This window comes from Siphateles boraxobius, unplaced genomic scaffold (assembly GCF_051911475.1).
Source record: "Siphateles boraxobius isolate OS27281-9 unplaced genomic scaffold, OSU_SipBor_1 269, whole genome shotgun sequence".
Lineage (NCBI taxonomy): Eukaryota > Metazoa > Chordata > Actinopteri > Cypriniformes > Leuciscidae > Siphateles > Siphateles boraxobius.
The window spans coordinates 178006-204650 of NW_027508886.1; the positions used below are offsets into that span (position 1 = coordinate 178006).

Here is a 26645-nt window from a genome sequence, read left to right on the forward strand (position 1 = left end):
ATGCGTCCCGTCACGGGCCCCTAGGACGGGTTCTAGAGTTCCGCGTCCCTCTGACCATTTTTCACGCTAATTGGCCACCAACAGCCCCATGGAATAAGTTGCACGTGGGACGTCAAAAAAACAGGGGCCAAAAGGGGTCGAAAGGTCGCAGCGGCCCCAAATTCGGCACGGCGGGGGCCCGGGGGCCCCCGGTTCTAGATCGCGGATTTGGTGGTTCTAGATCGGTTCTAAGTATGTGTTTCAGCCAAACGGTTCGAAGGAAACGCCCGATCGGCCCGAAACCGACATATGCGTCCCTTCACGGGCCCCGGGGACGGGTTCTAGAGTTCCGTGCCCAAAACTGCCCGTTTGGCCGAAAAAAGCCCCCCTTGACCTGGAAGAGCCTGTGAAGTTTGAACTGAATAAGTTCCACGTGGGAGGGCGGAAATACAGGGGTCGAAAGGTCGCACCGCCTCCAAATTCGCCGCCCTGGTAGTCGGGGGGCCCCCGGTTCTAGATCCCGGATCGCAGGGTTCTAGATCGGTTCCGAGCGTATCATTTTTTAGTGCAAAAATCTCCTCACTTTGGTTCTACTGAGCATATGTCTTTCTGTGTGTGCAAGAGGGCTGCCATTAATTGGACCATGTGCTCGGTGAAGGGTGGACAGAAAGGTCCGATCGGCCCGAAACTGACGTATGCGTCCCGTCACGGGGCCCTGGGACGGGTTCTAGAGTTCCGCGACCCTCTGACCTTTTTTCACGCTAATTGGCCACCAACAGCCCCATGGAATAAGTTGCACGTGGGACGTCAAAAAAACAGGGGCCAAAAGGGGTCGAAAGGTCGCAGCGGCCCCAAATTCGGCACGGCGGGGGTCCGGGGGCCCCCGGTTCTAGATCACGGATTTGGTGGTTCTAGGTCGGTTCTAAGTATGTGTTTCAGCCAAACGGTTTGAAGGAAACGCCCGATCGGCCCGAAACCGACACACGCGTCTCGTCACGGGCCCCGGGGACGGGTTCTAGAGTTCCGCGTCCCTCTGACCTTTTTTGCCGCTTATTGGCCACCAACAGCCCCATGGAATAAGTTGCACGTGGGACGTCAAATAAACAGTTGCCCTAAGGGGTCAAAAGGTCGTAGGACCTCGAGATTCGTCACGGACGACCGCCACGGGCCCCCGAATCGGGCCCCAGAGTATCGTGGCTCTAGATGCTTCCTGAGCCTAGTAGGCCCTCTAATCCTAAGTGCTGAATTAACCCTAGCAGACACATGCTCCCATAGAGATCAATGGGAGACAGAGAGGTGCATAAAAAATAGCTAAAAATAAACTTGGCATGTCTCGACCTAGCCCGCTCGGTCTGTCGCAGAGGGCCACGCGACGCAACTTTATGCCGAGTTTGGGGCCCCTCGGACCCCCGGGGGCCGCGCGGGAGCCACTGACACGTGCAACTTATCCCATTCATTTTCATAGGCGTTTGGTGGACATCCGCACGTAACGGTCCCAATAGCTCCGAATGGCTCCAATTTGAAATCTGTGGCCCCTCAGGGTCCCCTCAGACGGTCCGCAAAGACTGGGGTCCGTAGTACCCCGTTAAGTGCGTTAGAGTCAAAAACAGCATCCCACCTGTAACCTATTTGATTGGTGCCCTAAATGCTGTCCGTGGACAGTCCATTTTTAGGCTAATTATGCATAATTAATAGCTTTAATGTACATCAGTGTGTTGTATTGTGGCCCCTGTGTGGTGTACAGTAGGTTTCACCTAATAAAACCACTGTAATTATGAAATATGACCTATTAATGCATTGACCACGGGCAGCCTATTTGGACCCCGTCAAATAAGTTGCAGGTGGGACTTCACCACATGTGATGAAATCGCCTAATCTTTACGGGGATTCACCCGCTGAAAATGTCTAAGTAAAAAACAGCATCCCACCTGTAGCTTATTCGACAGGGTCCAAATAGGCTGTTCATGGACAGTCCATTCGTGATCACATATGCGGTCAGCGGGACGAATAGGCTCTCTGTGGTCAGTGGGCAGGGCCACGGGCTGTCACTTAGATTGGCCGTGGACAAACAGGCCATTCAAATAAGTTGCAGGTGGGATGCTGTTTTATATTTTGATGTCATGACTGATAAAAATGAATAAAATTGATTAAATATCAATTTTACGTTCATCTCTGGGCCCCCCTGAGCGATTTGCAGCCTTCAGAACCCCGAAATTCCACTGTCCACGAACAGCCTAAATTTTTGAATGGGATAGATTGTACGTGGGACGTCCAGATCTCAGCCTCTGGACACAATTTGGAGCTGAAACCTGCGCTCCTGCACTCATCTGGACGTGCCCAGACAGTGCTGTGAATTTCAGGGAGTTTGGAGAAACTTGAAAATCCGACCCAAAAATTCTCAAAGATTTTGAGATTTTTTGGGTCGGATTTTCAAGTTTCTCCAATCTCTTTGAAATTCACACCATGGGCAGGGCATGTCCAGATGAGAACAGGAGCGCAGGTTTCATCTCCAAATTGTGTCCAGAGGCTGAGATCTGGACGTCCCACCTGCAACTTATCCCATTCAAAAATTTAGGCTGTTCGTGGACAGTGGAATTTCGGGGTTCTGAAGGCTGCAAATCGCTCAGTGGGGCCCATAGATTATCGTAAAATTGATATTTAATTATTTTTATGCATTTTTTAATCAATCATGACATTAAAATATAGAAAAGATCCCACCTGTAACTTATTCAACAGGGTCCAAATAGGCTGGTCGTGGATAGTCCATTTTTAGGCTAATTATGCATATTTAATAGTTTTAATGTACATCAGTGTGTTGTGTTGTGTCCCCAGTGTGGTTTACAGTAGGTTTGACCACATAAAACCACTGTAATTATGAATTATGACCTATTAATGCATTGACCACGGACAGCCTATTTGGACCCCGTCAAATAAGTTACAGGTGGGCCCTTACTTTGCCCACCTGTAACTTATTTGACAGGGTCCAAATAGGCTGTCTGTGGACAGTCCATTTTCAGTGGGCCCTTACTTTGCCCACCTGTAACTTATTTGACAGGGTCCAAATAGGCTGTTCGTGGACAGTCCATTCGTGGTCACATAGGCGGTCACATAGTGGGACGAATAGGCTGTCCGTGGTCAGTGGGCAGGGCCACGGGCTGTCACTTAGATTGGCCATGGACGAACAGGCCGTTCGTGGTCACTAGGCGGTCAGTGGGACGAATAGGCTGTCCATGGTCACTGGGCAGGGCCACGGGCTGTCACTTAGATTGGCCATGGACGAACAGGCCGTTCGTGGTCACTAGGCGGTCAGTGGGACGAATAGGCTGTCCATGGTCACTGGGCAGGGCCACGGGCTGTCACTTAGATTGGCCATGGACGAGCAGGCCGTTCGTGGTCACTAGGCGGTCAGTGGGACGAATAGGCTGTCCATGGTCACTGGGCAGGGCCACGGGCTGTCACTTAGATTGGCCATGGACGAACAGGCCGTTCGTGGTCACATAGGCGGTCAGTGGGACGAATAGGCTGTCCATGGTCAGTGGGCAGGGCCACGGGCTGTCACTTAGATTGGCCGTGGACCTAACAGGCCGTTCGTGGTCACATAGGCAGTCAGTGGGATGAATAGGCTGTTCGTGGTCACATAGGCGGTCAGTGGGATGAATAGGCTGTCCGTGGTCAGTGGGCAGGGCCACGGGCTGTCACTTAGATTGGCCGTGGACGAACAGGCCGTTCGTGGTCACATAGGCGGTCAGTGGGACGAACAGGCTGTCCATGGTCACTGGGCAGGGCCACGGGCTGTCACTTAGATTGGCCGTGGACCTAACAGGCCGTTCGTCGTCACATAGGCAGCCAGTGGGACGAACAGGCCGTTCGTGGTCACATAGGCGGTCAGTGGGACGAATAGGCTGTCCATGGTCAGTGGGCAGGGCCACGGGCTGTCACTTAGATTGGCCGTGGACGAACAGGCCGTTCGTGGTCACACAGGCTGTCAGTGGGATGAATAGGCTGTTCGTGGTCACATATGCGGTCAGTGGGATGAATAGGCTGTTCGTGGTCACATAGGTGGTCAGTGGGATGAATAGGCTGTTCATGGTCACATAGGCGGTCAGTGGGATGAATAGGCTGTACGTGGTCAGTGGGCAGGGCCACGGGCTGTCATTTAGATTGGCCGTGGACGAACAGGCCGTTCGTGGTCAAATAGGCGGTCAGTGGGACGAATAGGCTGTCCATGGTCAGTGGGCAGGGCCACATGCTGTCACTTAGATTGGCCGTGGACCTAACAGGCCATTCGTGGTCACATAGGCAGTCAGTGGGATGAATAGGCTGTTCGTGGTCACATAGGCGGTCAGTGGGATGAATAGGCTGTCCATGGTCACTGGGCAGGGCCACGGGCTGTCACTTAGATTGGCCGTGGACGAACAGGCCGTTCGTGGTCACACAGGCTGTCAGTGGGATGAATAGGCTGTTCGTGGTCACATATGCGGTCAGTGGGATGAATAGGCTGTTCGTGGTCACTTAGGTGGTCAGTGGGATGAATAGGCTGTTCGTGGTCACATAGGCGGTCAGTGGGATGAATAGGCTGTACGTGGTCAGTGGGCAGGGCCACGGGCTGTCATTTAGATTGGCCGTGGACGAACAGGCCGTTCGTGGTCACATAGGCTGTCAGTGGGACGAATAGGCTGTCCTTGGTCACTGAGCAGGGCCACGGGCTGTCATTTAGATTGGCCGTGGACGAACAGGCCGTTCGTGGTCACACAGGCGGTCAGTGGGACGAATAGGCTGTCCGTGGTCACACAGGCGGTCAGGGGGACGAATAGGCCGTTCGTGGTCACATAGGTGGTCAGTGGGATGAATAGGCTGTTCGTGGTCACACAGGCGGTCAGGAGGACGAATAGGCCGTTCGTGGTCACATAGGTGGTCGGTGGGATGAATAGGCTGTTCTTGGTCACACAGGCGGTCAGGGGGACGAATAGGCCGTTCGTGGTCACATAGGTGGTCGGTGGGATGAATAGGCCGTTCGTGGTCACACAGGCGGTCAGGGGGACGAATAGGCCGTTCGTGGTCACATAGGTGGTCGTTGGGATGAATAGGCCGTTCGTGGTCACATAGGTGGTTAGGGGGACGAATAGGCTGTTCGTGTCAGTGGGCGGGGCCCCGGGCCGTCACTTTGGTTGGCCGTGGGCGAAAAGGCCGTTCGTGGTCACACAGGCGGTAAGGGGGACGAATAGGCTGTTCGTGTCAGTGGGCGTGGTCAGGGGGCGGTCCCAGGCTGTTCGCAGGTCACAGGTGGGACGAACGGGCGCTTCGTGGTCGGTGGGTGTGGTCAGGGAATTGCGCGAAAAGGCGGTCAGGGGGATGCGCGTGCGCTCCGTGGACGCCCGCCCGCAACCTGTTCGCCGCGCGTCGGATCGACTGCGGGTGGTCGGCGAGTCGCCCCCTTGTGGCCGATGCCCGGATTGCGAGCGAGGGGGCCGGATTTCGTCGTCCTCCCGCGGGGCCCCCGAGGCCCCCGGGCCCGAGGCGACGCCTCTGGCCCGCCCCGTCGGGCCCCCCCTGCGGCGTGGCGCCGTCGGCCGGGCCCCGAAAAATCATCTAGGGGGCGTCGCGCGGGGGTCCACTAACCTCCTACCACGAACTACCTTTTAAGCTGTCCGCCGACCCCTTCCCTAACGTGGTGGCCTAAAGAGAGTGGGGGAAGTTTGAGATGACAAGAATGAGCTTTAATCAATGATTACGATAAAAAATGAAATAAAACCTTTTACATACACCTTTAAATTATCTTTTTTCCTTTGAGGATGTTCACTCAAAGAGTGAATGTAGATTGACACCTGAGAAGTGCCATTCCTCTGTGTTGTGAAATAAAATAATATGTCATTTAAAAAATACTGTTTTGTTTTATTTGTAATTGTTTGTAAAATATTGTTTAAGATTTACATACCTTGAGGAAGTTGTTCCTCAGCTTGCGAGGCTACAGTTGCCATCTCCAGGTCATCTTCCTCCTCAAAAAAATCCGTAGCAGCAGAGTCTGTAAAATAACATAAAACACTAAGCACATGTCACGAACACACTTGTATGCGTTAAGTGATACTCACCACACGTAAAGAGCTGTCTCCGGGCTGCGGACTCAGACGCAGGTGGTACACGTGGTCCTGCAGCTGTTGAACACGTATTTTCGTTAGACATATATACTGCATAATATATACTGTAATGATTTTAAAGCTTGCAAATCACTTACAGGGTTTGGCTGGAGACAAAATCTTTTGTGCCAGCTGTGAAGCAGATGAATGCTTCCCCCACGCCAACAGGGCCTTCACATTGGTCGCCAGCAGTGGGCTGTTCTTAGTGGCAGTAGGTGGAGGAGGAACAGACACAGTGGCAGTGGGCACAGCAGCAGTGAGGACAGATGCAATGGGCACAGTGGTGGTGGGCACGTGGGCTAGAGCCTGCCTCTTCAGCACGTATGGTTTGAAAAGGGCCATATTGGTGTTAGGCCTGGCCTTTGCCTTCTTCAGGTAGGTGATGAGAGCCTGGGCCTCCTTGCTTGGGTCCTCATACACCTCCTTCATTGACCTACCCTTAAAATCCCCAAACTCCACCATCAGACATCCAGAGTCTCCTGTCCTCTGGGCCTCCTGCAGCATGACCTGTTTTTTTTCTGATACACCTCTACAGCCTCGCCTACCTCCCTGATCTGCGAGGTGTATCTGAGGAACAGGTGTTTGTTGTCCGACAGCGGGTTGTCCCTCTCCTCCTCCCCCAAAACGCTGCTGACCAGATAGCAGGCATACCACAGTGAGTTCTTCAGCAGCCACAGGAACCTCTGACCCTGGTGTTTCCCAAACTGGATCTTGCAGTGAGCCAGAACCAGGAACTGGTCTCCAGGATTCCCTCCATTCTGCCTCACAAAGGCAGTGGCCTCAGCCAGGACCTCCTCTTTACACCTGGCCCTCCCTGCCAACACGATCTTCCTCCTATTGGCCTCCTCAGTTGGCCCCATAAGGAGTCGACCCTCAGAGGTTCTTCGTAAAAGCGGGTATGCATACATAATCTGAAAGGACACAGGCATAAACAGAACGTTACATAGCTGTCATATTCCAACTGAAAGTATTTTACTACAGCATTTTTTTTTATGTAATTAATTATTATAATATTATAATAATTAATGATTATTATTATTATGAGCATAAGCATTATTGTTTTTTATACAACTGTGAATCACTTTGAATTGCCTTGTGTACAAATTGTAAATAGTGTGATGAACTAATTAATAAGAAAATAAATAACACTTCTTGGTACAATCTTGCTGGTATCATGCCATGCTTAAATCGTTTTGTTTTGTTTAGCTTTTGTGGCAGAGATTACTAAGAAACACCAAATATAACATAAAGGCGTTTATGACAATTCATAATAATATGATCATCAAACAGATCTAAAACTTAAAATGGTATATCAAATCGTTTTGGTATATCTTTTATAACATAGTTGAGAATCATTTGTTGAAACAAAAAAACACTTGTTTTTGCCTATTCATGTCTTTTTAAATATGTATAACATAGTATTTAAAAAGATAACATAAATATGTATACTGGTGTATAACATAGTATAGTATAACATATATGAATTAAACTTTTTTTTTTAAAGGTTTTAGTAAAAATCTTCTTGTGCTCAAAATAATGTAATGAATGACAAAAATGAGGATGGAGGAATCGAATGAAAGCTTTTTTATACATTGGAATACTTGATCACTCGAGCGTCACTTCATAGCGTCATCAGCAGCGCTCAAAGGATCTGCCCTCATGTTGTTGCAGTTTGTTTATTTAAGAAATTCATAATAAATAATAATAAAGCAAGATACCCTGTTGAAATATGTGTAATGTGTGGTTTATATAAACTGCAAAGGTAAAGTATACTTTAAAACAGATTGTGACCGATGTGAAGGGGGAGGAGAATGTATACGTGCGTCACGTTTAGTCAATAAAACACTTCCGCATAGGATACACCTGTGTATCCTCGCTCATGAGTCCTCTGAAAGCCTCCTCACTCCTCGATCCTCGCCTCCTCGCGGTGCAATTAGGTAATTGAGATGTCCTTCAAGATGGCTGAGCTCGATCGGTTTCCGGGTCATAGGATGGAGGACAGAGGAACGAGGAGACGAGGAGGGATATTGAGAAGCACCCTATGTTTCCCCAATTCCGACTCGGTTTGAGAGTGCCAATTTCACCGCCACGTCAGCAGTTGCGCATCACCTCTGTTTTTTCCCTCCCTTCCGCGAAGAACCTAAAAAGGTTCTACCGAGATTTGAACTCGGATCGCCACCTAGCCCAGAGTGCTAACCATTACACCATGGAACCAACACACCCTCCCAGCTGTCTGTCTGAGAGGCAGATAGCGATGAGGCTAGGTGGAATCAGGTAGCCTAAAGGAGGCGGGCGTGGTTCCTCTGCCGAAACCCGAGATTGAACCAGGGACCTTTAGATCTTCAGTCTAACACTCTCCCAACTGAGCTATTTCGGCCAGGTACTTGTGCTGTTTAGCCTGGCAAATGAAGGTCCCACCGAGATTTGAATTCGGATCACTGGATTCAGAGCCCAGAGTGCGAACCCTTACACCATGGAACCTCGGCGTGTGTCAACTTTTCCCTTGTGGTGCAGAGATGTAAGTCATTCAGTCCAGAAGCGCGATAGCAAGGAGCAAAAGAAGCCTTTGCTTTTTAAGCCCATGTTTCCCCAATTCCGACTCGGTTTGAGAGTGCCAATTTCACCGCCACGTCAGCAGTTGCACATCACCTCTGTTTTTCCCCTCCCTTCCGCAAAGATCCTAAAAAGGTTCCACCGAGATTTTAACTCGAATCGCTGGATTCAAAGTCCCAGGAGTCCTGTGGGTGGCTGTAGTGAGGATGGTCTTGGTGCAGAGGGACAGGGGTTGAAAGCCTTGCTGGAAAGATGGGAGTTGCTCTTTCCAGTGGACAGGAAGCTCTGCAGGCGACTGGGACACCTGGCCAGGGGTCCACAATGCTGGAGGAGCAGGATAAGGGGCAGGAGCAGGGGCAGTAGCACGAGCCGGGGCAGGAGCAGGGCCTCTCGAGCCTGCAGTGGCTGGAGAAAAAAGAAAAAACTTACCCACTTACAGGGTTTGGCTGGAGACAAAATCTTTTGTGCCAGCTGTGAAGCAAATAAATGCTTCCCCCGCGCCAACAGGGCCTTCACATTGGTCGCCAGCAGTGGGCTGTTCTTAGTGGCAGTAGGTGGAGGAGGAACAGACACAGTGGCAGTGGGCACAGCAGCAGTGAGGACAGATGCAGTGGGCACAGTGGCGGTGGGCACGTGGGCTGGAGCCTGCCTCTTCAGCACGTATGCTTTGAAAAGGGCCATATTGGTGTTAGGCCCGGCCTTTGCCTTCTTCAGGTAGGTGATGAGAGCCTGGGCCTCCTTGCTTGGGTCCTCATACACCTCCTTTATTGACCTACCCTTAAAATCCCCAAACTCCACCATCAGACACCAAGAGTCTCCTGTCCTGTGGGCATCCTGCAGCATGGCCTGTTTTTTTCTGATACACCTCTACAGCCTCGCCTACCTCCCTGATCTGCGAGGTGTATCTGAGGAACCGGTGTTTGTTGTCCGACAGCGGGTTGTCCCTCTCCTCCTCCCCCAAAATGCTGCTGACCAGATAGCAGGCATACCACAGTGAGTTCTTCAGCAGCCTGAGGAACCTCTGACCCTGGTGTTTCCCAAACTGGATCTTGCAGTGAGCCAGAACCAGGAACTGGTCTCCAGGATTCCCTCCATTCTGCCTCACAAAGGCAGTGGCCTCAGCCAAGACCTCCTCTTTACACCTGGCCCTCCCTGCCAACACGATCTTCCTCCTATTGGCCTCCTCAGTTGGCCCCATAAGGAGTCGACCCTCAGAGGTTCTTCGTAAAACCGGGTATGCATACATAATCTGAAAGGACACAGGCATAAACAGAACGTTACATAGCTGTCATATTCCAACTGAAAGTATTGTTGTGAACTTCTTCTTCTCAAGTGTAGAAAAGATAGAGTTGCAAACCAGGAGATTGTTGAGGTATAAGTTCTTTATTTCGTCGCTGTAGTCATCTCAATCAAGTCTAACTAAGGCAGTATACATTTAGTTCATATACCCTTTCAGGAGGAGGAGTTACATAAAGGTGGAAACAAAAGCATGCAAATGAGGCATCTGGGTTAAGGATGTGCCCTAGACTGAGAGTGTTACCAATCCTAATCCAATCAGCATAACAGTGTAATGTAAATATCCTAATCCAATCAGCCAGACTCTTCACCGATACCTTCACATTATCTTAATGGCCAGGCAGTGCATAAAGACAAAAGGTGATAGTCTCAGTGCTCTGACCAATTTAACTTACAATAGAGAGCTGGACAGACAGGAACAGGCAGGTTTGTGACATCATTTACCTTAGATACAAAATTCACACTAATAAACTTTCTCAGTTTCTATGCTATTGTATTGGAAGCTCAATTATACATTTAAAATAAAATTTGTAATCCTACAGTTCCCCCTTTGAGAGTTCTAAATAACTCTCACAAAATACAAATTTAAAGACTTAAAAGTTCATTCTTGTAACTTGTGATCGTTACAGGCACATAATGCGTGTTCTATGTTTGCTTTTCTGCAATTGCATGCTGACACAGAAACAAACATGCAAATTTAGGGTCCGTGAAGTTCTTAAGGGTAATAGTCTTTTCTGTTTGGAACTGTCATTTCTTTGTGAGGGGCGTGAGTCATTTGTTGAATGAAACACTTGATACTGTGGACGCATAGATAGTACGCTATTAGAAGAAATAACAGCAGAATTGCTATTTCCTTTATCCACAGCCAGGGTTTCCCAATCAAGTTTCCGAACCATGAAAAATTTACTTCAGTCATCTGGTGTAATTTTGCTGAAAGATCAAGAATGTCTTGTTGGATTTTGTTCAAGTTCTCTGTTGGATCCATTAAAACCCGGTGCAGCACTCAGGTCCGATGATGGTGCAGGCTCCTTCCGTTGCTAGAATGTAATCTAAGGCCACTCTGTTCTGTAAGATCATTATCTTGTGCGAAGCGAGAGTGTCTGTGATGTTACTGGTACGACAATCTTGATCATGTTGATGGATGACTGAAGGTTTCGTATGTGAGTCTCTGCGTTGTGTATTTTTTTTTTTTTCTTTTCTTTATCCTTTTGTGATAGTTGGCTCGGAAGAGGGTCAAGTTGTTTCTTGAGGTTTTCTTGTGGCTTCATACGCAGATGACGAGGTCAGTGCGTATGAGTCTCGGGAAGTCATCAGTGGTATCTGCACAGAGTAAGAAAGAAAACAAAAGACAGGAGAGCAGTATTTGTTCAAACACTAGGGTTGTAAACTTTTCCGAGTCTGCTAAGCAGTAGAGCAGTATTTGTTCAAACACTAGGGTTGTAAACTTTTTCTGGGTCTGCTATTGTCGTTCCATCTCTCCCTATTTCTTAATTCTTTTGACACCTAAAGAACAGTGAGGTAAGGATGGACTAGGATAGGGCCTATGAGGGAGTCTTCACCCCAGGGTTAACCCCCGAAGCCTATTGCATTCGGTTCTTCCCGGGGCTCCTCACTGGTTCTGTGTCCTAACCTATCCCTGTTGGTGGGGGAACAACCTTACAGTGTGTACAATGAGTCCAGGTTTTCCTTCCCTGACACAATACTGCAGCGGCTGTAATCAACATTACTTGATGTGGCCCATGCCACTTTGGTTCTAATGGCTTATTTCTGAATGACTTTATCATGACCCATTGACCTGGGATGATTGTGTGTCCCCCTTCTGGTGAAGTCTGCCAACATGACTCAACTCTCCCTCTGGCACTCTGTACCGCCTTTGTTAGGTTTTCACAGTAAGCAATCAGGGCATCTGAGGTAATGTGTACATCAGCATTTCTAAGATCAATCACACCTGGCATCTGCATGGGGCGTCCAGTAATAATCTCATGAGGGCTCAGTCCTACTGTTCTGTTAGGTGATGCTCTCATACTACACAGTACTGCTGGCAACGCTTCAACCCATGGTACTCCTTCCTGATGCATTTTGCTTAGCCTGATTTTGATTGTTCTGTTTGCACGTTCAACCTGTCCTGATGCTTGTGGCCTATAGGGGCAGTGGAGGTTCCACTTAATCTGCAACATTCTAGACACTTCCTTGACTATCTGTCCTGTGAAGTGTGTACCTTGATCTGAGTCAATCCAATCTGGTAATCCCCATCTGGGAATGAAATCAGTGACAAGACATTTAGCAGTATGTGCAGCTGTAGCACGCCCTGTTGGATAAGCTTCTACCCATCTTGAGAACTTGTCTATTACTACCAAAACATCAGTTTTTCCCTTACAACGAGGCAATGATATGTAATCAACTTGCAGGTGACGAAATGGTCCTGGTGGAGCTGGGGTATGTGCTGCTGGTGTAGTGGCTGCTGGTATATCATTATTTTTCTGACATGTAACACACCTCTTGGCTGTTTCTGTGGCTACATTTCTGAATTTTGGATTCCACCACTGATTTGAGAACCTGTGATTCATCGTTGCTGGACCACTGTGACCTAAACTGTGTATTTGTTGAGCCAAATATGGCAGCAGTGATTCGGGAGCGACATACTTTCCCCCTTTGGTCCAGCAACCAGATGAATCCACTGTGGCTCCTTTGTCTAACCATGTCCATGCTTCATACAGAGGAACGTCTTTGTACAGATCAATTATTGATTCAGGAGGCATAATTGTCTTCTGTGCTGCACTACCTGAACACACTTGTACAGTTGCATAGAAACAAGCCTGTTTAGCTGCCATATCAGCAAGAGCATTACCTTTAGCTTCTGTAGTATTAGTTGTGAGATGTGCTTTCACTTTGATCACTGCTAATTTCTTTGGAAGTTTCATGGAAAACATTAGATCTTTCACTAATTCAGCATGCTTAATGGGGGATCCAGCAGAAGTTATAAACTGTCTGGTTTGCCAAATGACACCAAAATCATGAATTACCCCAAAAGCATATCTGGAATCTGTGTAGATATTAGCAACTGATCCTGAAGCTAGCTTGCATGCTCTTGTTAGGGCTACTAGTTCTGCAGCTTGAGCTGAAAAATGATCTGGAAGACGTCCTGAAGCTAACACTTCCGTGGTGGACGTTACTGCATAACCTGCTCGTCTGTTACCTTTTTCTTTTACTTCACTCATAGGTGTATATGTAAGCGTAACACAATCGTGAGTAATTTCTCCTTCATCCTCTAACAAAACTTCAGTCATAGCAGACATCATACATGAGGACGGATTCGTGACAGGTGCACGCTGTAAGACAATATTCGGGATTATTGTGGACACTGCATGAGGGCTTTTTTTACGTTTACAGTCTGACCTAACACTATTAATGATGAAAGGCCTGTGCTGTAAAATAACATTTAAGGCTGTGAGTCTACTTTAACCAGTGTCCCCCAAAGGAAAAAACTGAGATAGTCACTTTCCTTTTGTTCTATTAAACAAAAAAAGAAGTATTTTATCTCTGTTGCAAGTTAGTGGGGAAATAAAGCACTCACAGCCCAAATGTTTAACGCGTCAACCAGCTGCCCCAGTTTAATGACGAGGGGACGGGCTGCTTCAGAGTAGCAAGCAGACTGAGTAGGAGCTGAGTAACATTGTTAACTTGTTTAAAGTTCTTTTTGTTTTTCCTACACTCTTTTCCCCAATGTCCATGTTTACCACAATAATAACAACTACTGCCCTCTCTCTTAGGACATTTGCGTTTCTGTTGATTCTCTGTGTTGACCTTAAAGGATGCTGTAGCAATTTTTACTCTTTCCTTGACGTCAGAGCTTCTTTCCCATGCAGCCAAACTGTCTAAGTTGTTTTGTATGGTTCTAGTGGACCATGTTAAGTCTAAGAAAGGCAATGCTTTTCTATGTTCTGACAACAGACCATCAAACCATGTGCGAACTAGGGGACCATTATCTTCTAGCACCTTCTCTGAAGTGTCAGCTATACCACTGTATGCTGCTGCTGACTGGCAAAATCTTTGAGTGTACTCACTAACAGTTTCACCCTTCTTCTGTAAAGAACTAGTGATCTTCGACCAGTCAATTTTAGGTCCAACAATGTTCTTCAACGCTTTCAGAACTCCCTCTCTCAATTCATCTTTTCTGGCATGTTGTAGTTCAGAAGTAACAGCAGACTCAAACTGTTGAATTCAGATTCAGTTAGAATTTGTGACATCAGCTGTGTGACTTCTGCCAACGACATGTCGTAAAGACGCATTTGACTGATCAATGCCCTTCTAAATTCAGAAACATCAGTGCGTACTGAAGGTAAGCTTTGGGATAGTCTTTCTATGTCTCTAGGTCCGAGTACTTTGGCAACAGTTTGGTTTTGGACAACAGAAGAGTTGGTAGGAACACTTTCAGTTCCCTCAATTCCCTGAGATCTTCTTGCAACACAAACCTTTACTGAATCTACAGGCTTATCAGTTACTGATGGGATGTCTACATCTGTTTCAAAGAATGCTTTTAAGTCAGGATAAGTTTCATCTGACTGTTGGTCTTCTGAGTCACATTTGGTTGAGGCCTTGTTATGGCCCACCTTAGTGTGCATTTGTTTGTTCTGTTCTTTTAATTTAGCTATACACCTAGATTGTTCTTGTGCAATGGATAAGCTAAATTCCCTATGGCAACAGATTATGCCTTTCATGTTTTTCTTTCTGATACATGCACCTAACACCTTCTTGCATTCTTCAATAGACCAAATCTTATCTGGATGAATCTCATATTTCTGTGTTAGTTCTTGTCTAACTTTTTCAGTGACTATTAGATCCATCTGTTCTCCTAACAGTGTTTTAAATTCGCTATCTGACCACAAAGGATTAGCAAGACCACCTTTTTTAGTTGTGGAGATTAGTCTAGCACTTTTCTTAATCATTTTGTGGATTTCTTTGTTACCACACAAACAAACACTAAACTTCTCTGATTACAGAGGGTACGCTTGTTAACACAAATCAACTATTGTTAAACTTCCTTGTTACCAACACATCACATTTAACTTCCCTGCCAGAAACAGAGGATGAAACACAAAATATTAGCACGTTACGCTAATCTTCCCTGAAGGAAACGGAAAGGATCTTTCACCTTCCTAACTTTTTAGAGGATAAAACAAAATTACTAGCATGTATTGCTAACTCTTCCCTGCCTGAAACAGAGGATCAAACTTTCCTCTCTAAAAGAAAAACTTTTAAAAGGGTAACCAAAATAAATAGCCTGTAAGACTACCTCTTCTCTGCTTGCACAGAGGCTAACAATATTTTAACTTGAATGCTAAAATCTTCCCTGTCTGCACAGAGGATACCAACAACTTCCCTGACTATTCAGAGGATCAAACTCTCTTCTCTAAAAGAATTTTTTTAGAGGGTAACACCACAAGGTAACAAACAACAAAACAAATAATTAGCAAAATAATACTAATCTTCCCTGCCTGACACAGAGGATATCTTTTTAACATGTGATGTTAAAAACGTCCCTGCCTGAACAGAGGATATATTTTCATCTTTAAAAGACAACTTTTAAAGGATAACTTTAGGTAATCAAACACTACAGCTGTCTGATAACTCTTTCTCTGACGGCACAGAGGATAATTTTCACTGGTTTTTCAACGGTTCTTTGAATGGAGTGAAACTCACCAAATTATTGTTGTATGGAAAAAATTCCGTCTGGAAACTCAGTCAGAGATCTTTGTTGAGCTTGGTTCTGGAACTCAGTTAGCTTTGTTGAGATCTTTGTTGAGATTCAGTTCTGGAACACAGTCAGCTTTGTTGAGATCTTTGTTGAGATTCAGTTCGCGAACTCAGGCAGCTTTGTTGAGATCTTTCTGGATTCAAAAGATTCAGTCTGGAACTGGAAAGTCAGATCTTTGTTGAGATCTTTGAGCTTTGAGGTTTCAAAAGTTCATTCTTTGTTGAGTTTCAGTTTCTCCATCCGGGTCACAGGGCACCATCTGTTGTGAACTTCTTCTTCTCAAGTGTAGAAAAGATAGAGTTGCAAACCAGGAGATTGTTGAGGTATAAGTTCTTTATTTCGTCGCTGTAGTCATCTCAATCAAGTCTAACTAAGGCAGTATACATTTAGTTCATATACCCTTTCAGGAGGAGGAGTTACATAAAGGTGGAAACAAAAGCATGCAAATGAGGCATCTGGGTTAAGGATGTGCCCTAGACTGAGAGTGTTACCAATCCTAATCCAATCAGCATAACAGTGTAATGTAAATATCCTAATCCAATCAGCCAGACTCTTCACCGATACCTTCACATTATCTTAATGGCCAGGCAGTGCATAAAGACAAAAGGTGATAGTCTCAGTGCTCTAGCCAATTTAACTTACAATAGAGAGCTGGACAGACAGGAACAGGCAGGTTTGTGACATCATTTACCTTAGATACAAAATTCACACTAATAAACTTTCTCAGTTTCTATGCTATTGTATTGGAAGCTCAATTATACATTTAAAATAAAATTTGTAATCCTACAGTATTTTACTACAGCATTTTTTTTATGTAATTAATTATTATAATATTATAATAATTAATGATTATTATTATTATGAGCATAAGCATTATTGTTTTTTATACAACTGTGAATCACTTTGAATTGCCTTGTGTACAAATTGTAAATAGTGTGATGAACTAATTAATAAGAAAATAAATAACACTTCTTGGTACAATCTTGCTGGTATCATGCCATGCTTAAATTGTTTTGTTTTGTTTAGCTTTTGTGGCAGAGATTACTAAGAAACACCAAATATAACATAAAGGCGTTTATGACAATTCATAATAATATGATCATCAAACAGATCTAAAACTTAAAATGGTATATCAAATCGTTTTGGTATATCTTTTATAACATAGTTGAGAATCATTTGTTGAAACAAAAAAACACTTGTTTTTGCCTATTCATGTCTTTTTAAATATGTATAACATAGTATTTAAAAAGATAACATAAATATGTATACTGGTGTATAACATAGTATAGTATAACATATATGAATTAAACTTTTTTTTTAAAGGTTTTAGTAAAAATCTTCTTGTGCTCAAAATAATGTAATGAATGACACAAAAAATACTAAATTAACAACAACAAAAAAATGGTTTAAGGAGGATATAGCTTAATTAGCGGTCGGCTAATTATCTTGACAGTAGTGACAATTTTTTTTACTGTATATCATGGTAAAGTTGCAGGTTCACATGTACAGAAGAAAACGTGTGCTATTACACGCTAGCTGGCTTTATTGCCATGTTTAATTGTCTAAAAACAAACACTGTTTATGAATAAATAATGATCGATTATAGAGTCGTGAAGAATAGACTTAACTGTTGCAAAGATTGCAAAGATGACGATAATAACAGCGGTCGCCGATTGGTCAAAAGTAAGCCACAGGAGCAGAGCCAGGAGAGAAACGCGATTGGTCAAAAGTAAGCCACAGGAGAGAAAGGCGATTGGTCAAAAGTAAGCCACAGGAGAGAAACACGATTAGTCAAAAGTAAGCCACAGGAGAGAACACGATTGGTCAAAAGTAAGCCACAGCAGAGAAACACAATTGGCTCACGTGGGCTTACTTTGGGCTTACTTTGGCTCAATCAGTAGGAAGCAGTAGGCGCAAGCGAGAGGTAGTGGGATCGATGCCTGCATTCTCCAGTGCTGTCCATCCTTTTTACGCCCCACTTCAAGGGGCACTACCTAGATGAGCTCTTGCGGCTCAGTGCTGCCGAAAAAGTTTTTTCGAACGAGGTACTGCACACATTCCTGGCAAAAGCAGGTCCCACCGAGATTTGAACTCGGATCGCTGGATTCAGAGCCCAGAGTGCTAACCATTACACCATGGAACCTTGGCGTGTGTCAACTTTTCCCATGAGCAGCAGAGATTTAAGTCATTGAGTCCAGAAGCACGATAGCAAGGATTTAAGTCATTGAGTCCAGAAGCACGATAGCAAGGAGCAAATGAAGCCTTTGCTTTTTAAGCCCATGTTTCCCCAATTCCGACTCGGTTTGAGAGTGCCAATTTCACCGCCACGTCAGCAGTTGCGCATCACTTCTGTTTTTTCCCTCCCTTCCGCAAATAACCTAAAAAGGTTCCACCGAGATTTGAACTCAGATTTCTGGATTCAAAGCCCAGAGTGCTAATCATTACACCATGGAACCAACACACTCTGCTAGCTGGCTGTCTGAGAGGCAGATAGCGATGAGGCTAGGTGGAATCAGGTAGACTAAAAGAGGCGGACGTGGTTCCTCTGCCGAAACCCGGTATTGAACCAGGGACCTTTAGATCTTCAGTCTAACGCTCTCCCAACTGAGCTATTTCGGCCAGATACTTGTATGGTTTAGCCAGCAGGGATGTCTGGGAGACCGCCCGTCATTTTCGAGAAGAGCAGAGCGAAGGTCCCAGAGAGAAAATGAGTGGCCCGTACGGGGATGAAAACCCGCCACCTTGGCGTTATTAGCACCACGCTCTAAGCAACTGAGCTAACCGGCCTCTCTCTGGCACATTTTATCCCCAATTTCTCACAAATATCCTGGTTGCCCTAATCAGGCTGAAGAGATTAAAAGCAAAGCCTTATAATGGGCTCGTCTGGGATTTGAACCCCGGACCTCTCGCACCCTAAGCGAGAATCATACCCCTAGACCAACGATCCGAAACATACATCCTCCCTGCTGCTGCCGGGCCGCAAACATTTCAGCTTCCATGGCTTAAAGCGCAATTTTTTGATTAAATCTACTATTAAAAGGTAGCCAGTGCAAAGTTTCCAGCACAGAGGAAATGCGGCCTCTTTTTTTGTGGTCATTGGAAATCACGCTGCAGGACCTGCACACGAATAATGAGAAGCTTACTTACAGGAGCCTGGTCTGCAACACTGGACCCAGTTGATGTTGCAGGAACAGAGGCAGCACTTGGCTGGACAGAAGGCTGTGGAGGAGACTGCAGAGGAGGCTGAGCAGGGCGCAGAGGAGGAGACTGCAGAGGGGCTGGGCAGGGCGCAGAGGAGGAGACTGCAGAGGAGGCTGGGCAGGCCGCAGAGGAGGAGACTGCAGAGGAGGCTGGGCAGGGCGCTGCAGTCCTGTGGGTGGCTGTAGTGAGGATGGTCCTGGTGCAGAGGGACAGGGGTTGAAGGCCTTGCTGGAAAGATTGGAGTTGCTCTTTCCAGTGGACAGGAAGCTCTGCAGGCGACTGGGACACCTGGCCAGGGGTCCACAATGCTGGAGGAGCAGGATAAGGGGCAGGAGCAGGGGCAGTAGCACGAGCCGGGGCAGGAGCAGGGCCTCTCGAGCCTGCAGTGGCTGGAGAAAAAAGAAAAAACTTACCCACTTACAGGGTTTGGCTGGAGACAAAATCTTTTGTGCCAGCTGTGAAGCAAATAAATGCTTCCCCCGCGCCAACAGGGCCTACACATTGGTCGCCAGCAGTGGCCTGTTCTTAGTGGCAGTAGGTGGAGGAGGAACAGACACAGTGGCAGTGGGCACAGCATCAGTGAGGACAGATGCAGTGGGCACAGTGGTGGTGGGCACGTGGGCTGGAGTAATGTATATAATAATGTAATGAATGACACAAAAAAATACTAAATTAACAACAACAAAAAAATGGTTTAAGGAGGATATAGCTTAATTAGCGGTCGGCTAATTATCTTGACAGTAGTGGCATGTTTTTTACTGTATATCATGGTAAAGTTGCAGGTTCACATGTACAGAATAAAACGTGTGCTATTACACGCTAGCTAGCTTTATTGGCATGTTTAATTGTCCAAAAACAAACACTGTTTATGAATGAATAATGATCGATTATACAGTCGTGAAGAATAGACTTACCTGTTGCAAAGATTGCAAAGATGACGATAATAATAGCGGTCGCCGATTGGTCAAAAGTAAGCCACAGGAGCAGAGCCAGGAGTGAAACGCGATTGGTCAAAAGTAAGCCACAAGAGAGAAAGGCGATTGGTCAAAAGTAAGCCACAGGAGAGAAAAACGATTGGTCAAAAGTAAGCCACAGGAGAGAACGCGATTGGTCAAAAGTAAGTCACAGCAGAGAAACACGATTGGCTCACGTGGGCTTACTTTGGGCTTACTTTGGCTCAATCGGTAGGAAGCAGTAGGCGCAAGCGAGAGGTAGTGGGATCGATGCCTGCATTCTCCAGTGCTGTCCATCCTTTTTACGCCCCCCTTCAAGGGGCACTACCTAGATGAGCTCTTACGGCTCAGTGCTGCCGAAAATGTTTTTTCGAACGAGGTACTGCACACATTCCTGGCAAATGCAGGTCCCACCGAGATTTGAACTCGAATCTACAATTAAAAGGTAGCCAGTGATCGCACCTCGTCTTTGTCTTTGAGCGCGATGGACACCTCCTCTCCATCATCGAGGGGAATTAGCTCAAATGGTGGAGCGCTCGCTTAGCATGCGAGAGGTAGCGGGATCGATGCCTGCATTCTCCAGTGCTATCCATCCTTTTTACGCCCCACTTCAAGGGGCACTACCTAGATGAGCTCTTGCGGCTCAGTGCTGCCGAAAAAGTTTTTTTGAACGAGGTACTGCACACATTCCTGGCAAAAGCAGGTCCCACCGAGATTTGAACTCGGATCGCTGGATTCAGAGCCCAGAGTGCTAACCATTACACCATGGAACCTTGGCGTGTGTCAACTTTTCCCATGAGCAGCAGAGATTTAAGTCATTGAGTCCAGAAGCACGATAGCAAGGATTTAAGTCATTGAGTCCAGAAGCACGATAGCAAGGAGCAAATGAAGACTTTGCTTTTTAAGCCCATGTTTCCCCAATTCCGACTCGGTTTGAGAGTGCCAATTTCACCGCCACGTCAGCAGTTGCGCATCACTTCTGTTTTTTCCCTCCCTTCCGCAAAGAACCTAAAAAGGTTCCACCGAGATTTGAACTCAGATTTCTGGATTCAAAGCCCAGAGTGCTAATCATTACACCATGGAACCAACACACTCTGCTAGCTGGCTGTCTGAGAGGCACATAGCGATGAGGCTAGGTGGAATCAGGTAGACTAAAAGAGGCGGACCTGGTTCCTCTGCCGAAACCCGGTATTGAACCAGGGACCTTTAGATCTTCAGTCTAACGCTCTCACAACTGAGCTATTTCGGCCAGATACTTGTATGGTTTAGCCAGCAGGGATGTCTGGGAGACCGCCCGTCATTTTCGAGAAGAGCAGAGCGAAGGTCCCAGAGAGAAAATGAGTGGCCCGTACGGGGATGAAAACCCGCCACCTTGGCGTTATTAGCACCACGCTCTAAGCAACTGAGCTAACCGGCCTCTCTCTGGCACATTTTATCCCCAATTTCTCACAAATATCCTGGTTGCCCTAATCAGGCTGACGAGATTAAAAGCAAAGCCTAATAATGGGCTCGTCTGGGATTTGAACCCCGGACCTCTCGCACCCTAAGCGAGAATCATACCCCTAGACCAACGATCCGAAAAATACATCCTCCCTGCTGCTGCCGGGCCGCAAACATTTCAGCTTCCATGGCTTAAAGCGCAATTTTTTGATTAAATCTACTATTAAAAGGTAGCCAGTGCAAAGTTTCCAGCACAGAGGAAATGCGGCCTCTTTTTTTGTGGTCATTGGAAATCACGCTGCAGGACCTGCACACGCATTAATGAGAAGCTTACTTACAGGAGCCTGGTCTGCAACACTGGACCCAGTTGATGTTGCAGGAGCAGAGGCAGCACTTGGCTGGACAGAAGGCTGTGGAGGAGACTGCAGAGGAGGCTGAGCAGGGCGCAGAGGAGGAGACTGCAGAGGGGCTGGGCAGGGCGCAGAGGAGGAGACTGCAGAGGAGGCTGGGCAGGCCGCAGAGGAGGAGACTGCAGAGGAGGCTGGGCAGGGCGCTGCAGTCCTGTGGGTGGCTGTAGTGAGGATGGTCCTGGTGCAGAGGGACAGGGGTTGAAGGCCTTGCTGGAAAGATTGGAGTTGCTCTTTCCAGTGGACAGGAAGCTCTGCAGGCGACTGGGACACCTGGCCAGGGGTCCACAATGCTGGAGGAGCAGGATAAGGGGCAGGAGCAGGGGCAGTAGCACGAGCCGGGGCAGGAGCAGGGCCTCTCGAGCCTGCAGTGGCTGGAGAAAAAAGAAAAAACTTACCCACTTACAGGGTTTGGCTGGAGACAAAATCTTTTGTGCCAGCTGTGAAGCAAATAAATGCTTCCCCCGTGCCAACAGGGCCTACACATTGGTCGCCAGCAGTGGCCTGTTCTTAGTGGCAGTAGGTGGAGGAGGAACAGACACAGTGGCAGTGGGCACAGCATCAGTGAGGACAGATGCAGTGGGCACAGTGGTGGTGGGCACGTGGGCTGGAGTAATGTATATAATAATGTAATGAATGACACAAAAAAATACTAAATTAACAACAACAAAAAAAATGGTTTAAGGAGGATATAGCTTAATTAGCGGTCGGCTAATTATCTTGACAGTAGTGGCATGTTTTTTACTGTATATCATGGTAAAGTTGCAGGTTCACATGTACAGAATAAAACGTGTGCTATTACACGCTAGCTAGCTTTATTGGCATGTTTAATTGTCCAAAAACAAACACTGTTTATGAATGAATAATGATCGATTATACAGTCGTGAAGAATAGACTTACCTGTTGCAAAGATTGCAAAGATGACGATAATAATAGCGGTCGCCGATTGGTCAAAAGTAAGCCACAGGAGCAGAGCCAGGAGTGAAACGCGATTGGTCAAAAGTAAGCCACAAGAGAGAAAGGCGATTGGTCAAAAGTAAGCCACAGGAGAGAAAAACGATTGGTCAAAAGTAAGCCACAGGAGAGAACGCGATTGGTCAAAAGTAAGTCACAGCAGAGAAACACGATTGGCTCACGTGGGCTTACTTTGGGCTTACTTTGGCTCAATCGGTAGGAAGCAGTAGGCGCAAGCGAGAGGTAGTGGGATCGATGCCTGCATTCTCCAGTGCTGTCCATCCTTTTTACGCCCCCCTTCAAGGGGCACTACCTAGATGAGCTCTTACGGCTCAGTGCTGCCGAAAATGTTTTTTCGAACGAGGTACTGCACACATTCCTGGCAAATGCAGGTCCCACCGAGATTTGAACTCGAATCTACAATTAAAAGGTAGCCAGTGATCGCACCTCGTCTTTGTCTTTGAGCGCGATGGACACCTCCTCTCCATCATCGAGGGGAATTAGCTCAAATGGTAGAGCGCTCGCTTAGCATGCGAGAGGTAGCGGGATCGATGCCTGCATTCTCCAGTGCTATCCATCCTTTTTACGCCCCACTTCAAGGGGCACTACCTAGATGAGCTCTTGCGGCTCAGTGCTGCCGAAAAAGTTTTTTCGAACGAGGTACTGCACACATTCCTGGCAAAAGCAGGTCCCACCGAGATTTGAACTCGGATCGCTGGATTCAGAGCCCAGAGTGCTAACCATTACACCATGGAACCTTGGCGTGTGTCAACTTTTCCCATGAGCAGCAGAGATTTAAGTCATTGAGTCCAGAAGCACGATAGCAAGGATTTAAGTCATTGAGTCCAGAAGCACGATAGCAAATGAAGACTTTGCTTTTTAAGCCCATGTTTCCCCAATTCCGACTCGGTTTGAGAGTGCCAATTTCACCGCCACGTCAGCAGTTGCGCATCACTTCTGTTTTTTCCCTCCCTTCCGCAAAGAACCTAAAAAGGTTCCACTGAGATTTGAACTCAGATTTCTGGATTCAAAGCCCAGAGTGCTAATCATTACACCATGGAACCAACACACTCTGCTAGCTGGCTGTCTGAGAGGCAGATAGCGATGAGGCTAGGTGGAATCAGGTAGACTAAAAGAGGCGGACCTGGTTCCTCTGCCGAAACCCGGTATTGAACCAGGGACCTTTAGATCTTCAGTCTAACGCTCTCACAACTGAGCTATTTCGGCCAGATACTTGTATGGTTTAGCCAGCAGGCATGTCTGGGAGACCGCCCGTCATTTTCGAGAAGAGCAGAGCAAAGGTCCCAGAGAGAAAATGAGTGGCCCGTACGGGGATGAAAACCCGCCACCTTGGCGTTATTAGCACCACGCTCTAAGCAACTGAGCTAACCGGCCTCTCTCTGGCACATTTTATCCCCAATTTCTCACAAATATCCTGGTTGCCCTAATCAGGCTGAAGAGATTAAAAGCAAAGCCTAATAATGGGCTCGTCTGGGATTTGAACCCCGGACCTCTCGCACCCTAAGCGAGAATCATACCCCTAGACCAACGATCCGAAACATACATCCTCCCTGCTGCTGCCGGGCCGCAAACATTTCAGCTTCCATGGCTTAAAGCGCAATTTTTTGATTAAATCTACTATTAAAAGGTAGCCAGTGCAAAGTTTCCAGCACAGAGGAAATGCGGCCTCTTTTTTTGTGGTCATTGGAAATCACGCTGCAGGACCTGCACACGCATTAATGAGAAGCTTACTTACAGGAGCCTGGTCTGCAACACTGGACCCAGTTGATGTTGCAGGAGCAGAGGCAGCACTTGGCTGGACAGAAGGCTGTGGAGGAGACTGCAGAGGAGGCTGAGCAGGGCGCAGAGGAGGAGACTGCAGAGGGGCTGGGCAGGGCGCAGAGGAGGAGACTGCAGAGGAGGCTGGGCAGGCCGCAGAGGAGGAGACTGCAGAGGAGGCTGGGCAGGGCGCTGCAGTCCTGTGGGTGGCTGTAGTGAGGATGGTCCTGGTGCAGAGGGACAGGGGTTGAAGGCCTTGCTGGAAAGATTGGAGTTGCTCTTTCCAGTGGACAGGAAGCTCTGCAGGCGACTGGGACACCTGGCCAGGGGTCCACAATGCTGGAGGAGCAGGATAAGGGGCAGGAGCAGGGGCAGTAGCACGAGCCGGGGCAGGAGCAGGGCCTCTCGAGCCTGCAGTGGCTGGAGAAAAAAGAAAAAACTTACCCACTTACAGGGTTTGGCTGGAGACAAAATCTTTTGTGCCAGCTGTGAAGCAAATAAATGCTTCCCCCGCGCCAACAGGGCCTACACATTGGTCGCCAGCAGTGGCCTGTTCTTAGTGGCAGTAGGTGGAGGAGGAACAGACACAGTGGCAGTGGGCACAGCATCAGTGAGGACAGATGCAGTGGGCACAGTGGTGGTGGGCACGTGGGCTGGAGTAATGTATATAATAATGTAATGAATGACACAAAAAAATACTAAATTAACAACAACAAAAAAATGGTTTAAGGAGGATATAGCTTAATTAGCGGTCGGCTAATTATCTTGACAGTAGTGGCATGTTTTTTACTGTATATCATGGTAAAGTTGCAGGTTCACATGTACAGAATAAAACGTGTGCTATTACACGCTAGCTAGCTTTATTGGCATGTTTAATTGTCCAAAAACAAACACTGTTTATGAATGAATAATGATCGATTATACAGTCGTGAAGAATAGACTTACCTGTTGCAAAGATTGCAAAGATGACGATAATAATAGCGGTCGCCGATTGGTCAAAAGTAAGCCACAGGAGCAGAGCCAGGAGTGAAACGCGATTGGTCAAAAGTAAGCCACAAGAGAGAAAGGCGATTGGTCAAAAGTAAGCCACAGGAGAGAAAAACGATTGGTCAAAAGTAAGCCACAGGAGAGAACGCGATTGGTCAAAAGTAAGTCACAGCAGAGAAACACGATTGGCTCACGTGGGCTTACTTTGGGCTTACTTTGGCTCAATCGGTAGGAAGCAGTAGGCGCAAGCGAGAGGTAGTGGGATCGATGCCTGCATTCTCCAGTGCTGTCCATCCTTTTTACGCCCCCCTTCAAGGGGCACTACCTAGATGAGCTCTTACGGCTCAGTGCTGCCGAAAATGTTTTTTCGAACGAGGTACTGCACACATTCCTGGCAAATGCAGGTCCCACCGAGATTTGAACTCGGATCTACAATTAAAAGGTAGCCAGTGATCGCACCTCGTCTTTGTCTTTGAGCGCGATGGACACCTCCTCTCCATCATCGAGGGGAATTAGCTCAAATGGTAGAGCGCTCGCTTAGCATGCGAGAGGTAGCGGGATCGATGCCTGCATTCTCCAGTGCTATCCATCCTTTTTACGCCCCCCTTCAAGAGGCACTACCTAGATGAGCTCTTGCGGCTCAGTGCTGCCGAAAATGTTTTTTTGAACGAGGTACTGCACACATTCCTGGCAAAAGCAGGTGCCACCGAGATTTGAACTCGGATCGCTGGATTCAGAGCCAAGAGTGCAAACCATTACACCATGGAACCTTGGCGTGTGTCAACTTTTCCCATGAGCAGCAGAGATTTAAGTCATTGAGTCCAAAAGCACGATAGCAAGGAGAAAATGAAGCCTTTGCTTTTTAAGCCCATGTTTCCCCAATTCCGACTCTGTTTGAGATTGCCAATTTCACTGCCACGTCAGCAGTTGCGCATCACCTCTGCTTTTTCCCACCCTTCCGCAAAGAACCTAAAAAGGTTCTACCGAGACTGGAATTTGGATCGCTGGATTCAAAGCCCAAAGTGCTAACCATTACACCATGGAACCAACACTTCCTGATAGCTGGCTGTCTGAGAGGCAGATAGCGATGAGGCTAGGTGGAATCAGGTAGACTAAAAGAGGCGGACGTGGTTCCTCTGCCGAAACCCGGGATATAAATATCCTGGTTGCCCTAATCAGGCTGAAGAGATTAAAAGCAAAGCCTAAT

The 26645-nt window shown here is 47.1% G+C and overlaps 8 non-coding genes across 8 annotated transcripts; all 8 read right to left on the reverse strand.

Annotated features, from left to right (window-relative positions):
• Positions 1-8417: 8417 nt before the first annotated feature.
• trnaf-gaa (transfer RNA phenylalanine (anticodon GAA)) lies at positions 8418-8490 on the reverse strand. Its single transcript has one exon. It is a non-coding gene; the product is annotated as a tRNA-Phe (tRNA).
• A 9298-nt stretch (positions 8491-17788) lies between these two features.
• trnaq-cug (transfer RNA glutamine (anticodon CUG)) lies at positions 17789-17860 on the reverse strand. Its single transcript has one exon. It is a non-coding gene; the product is annotated as a tRNA-Gln (tRNA).
• A 403-nt stretch (positions 17861-18263) lies between these two features.
• trnaf-gaa (transfer RNA phenylalanine (anticodon GAA)) lies at positions 18264-18336 on the reverse strand. The gene has a single exon. It is a non-coding gene; the product is annotated as a tRNA-Phe (tRNA).
• Positions 18337-20572: 2236 nt separating this feature from the next.
• On the reverse strand, positions 20573-20644 carry trnaq-cug (transfer RNA glutamine (anticodon CUG)). Its single transcript has one exon. It is a non-coding gene; the product is annotated as a tRNA-Gln (tRNA).
• A 403-nt stretch (positions 20645-21047) lies between these two features.
• Positions 21048-21120, reverse strand: trnaf-gaa (transfer RNA phenylalanine (anticodon GAA)). Its single transcript has one exon. It is a non-coding gene; the product is annotated as a tRNA-Phe (tRNA).
• Positions 21121-23358: 2238 nt separating this feature from the next.
• On the reverse strand, positions 23359-23430 carry trnaq-cug (transfer RNA glutamine (anticodon CUG)). Its single transcript has one exon. It is a non-coding gene; the product is annotated as a tRNA-Gln (tRNA).
• A 234-nt stretch (positions 23431-23664) lies between these two features.
• On the reverse strand, positions 23665-23736 carry trnaq-uug (transfer RNA glutamine (anticodon UUG)). Its single transcript has one exon. It is a non-coding gene; the product is annotated as a tRNA-Gln (tRNA).
• A 90-nt stretch (positions 23737-23826) lies between these two features.
• On the reverse strand, positions 23827-23899 carry trnaf-gaa (transfer RNA phenylalanine (anticodon GAA)). Its single transcript has one exon. It is a non-coding gene; the product is annotated as a tRNA-Phe (tRNA).
• Positions 23900-26645: the final 2746 nt, after the last annotated feature.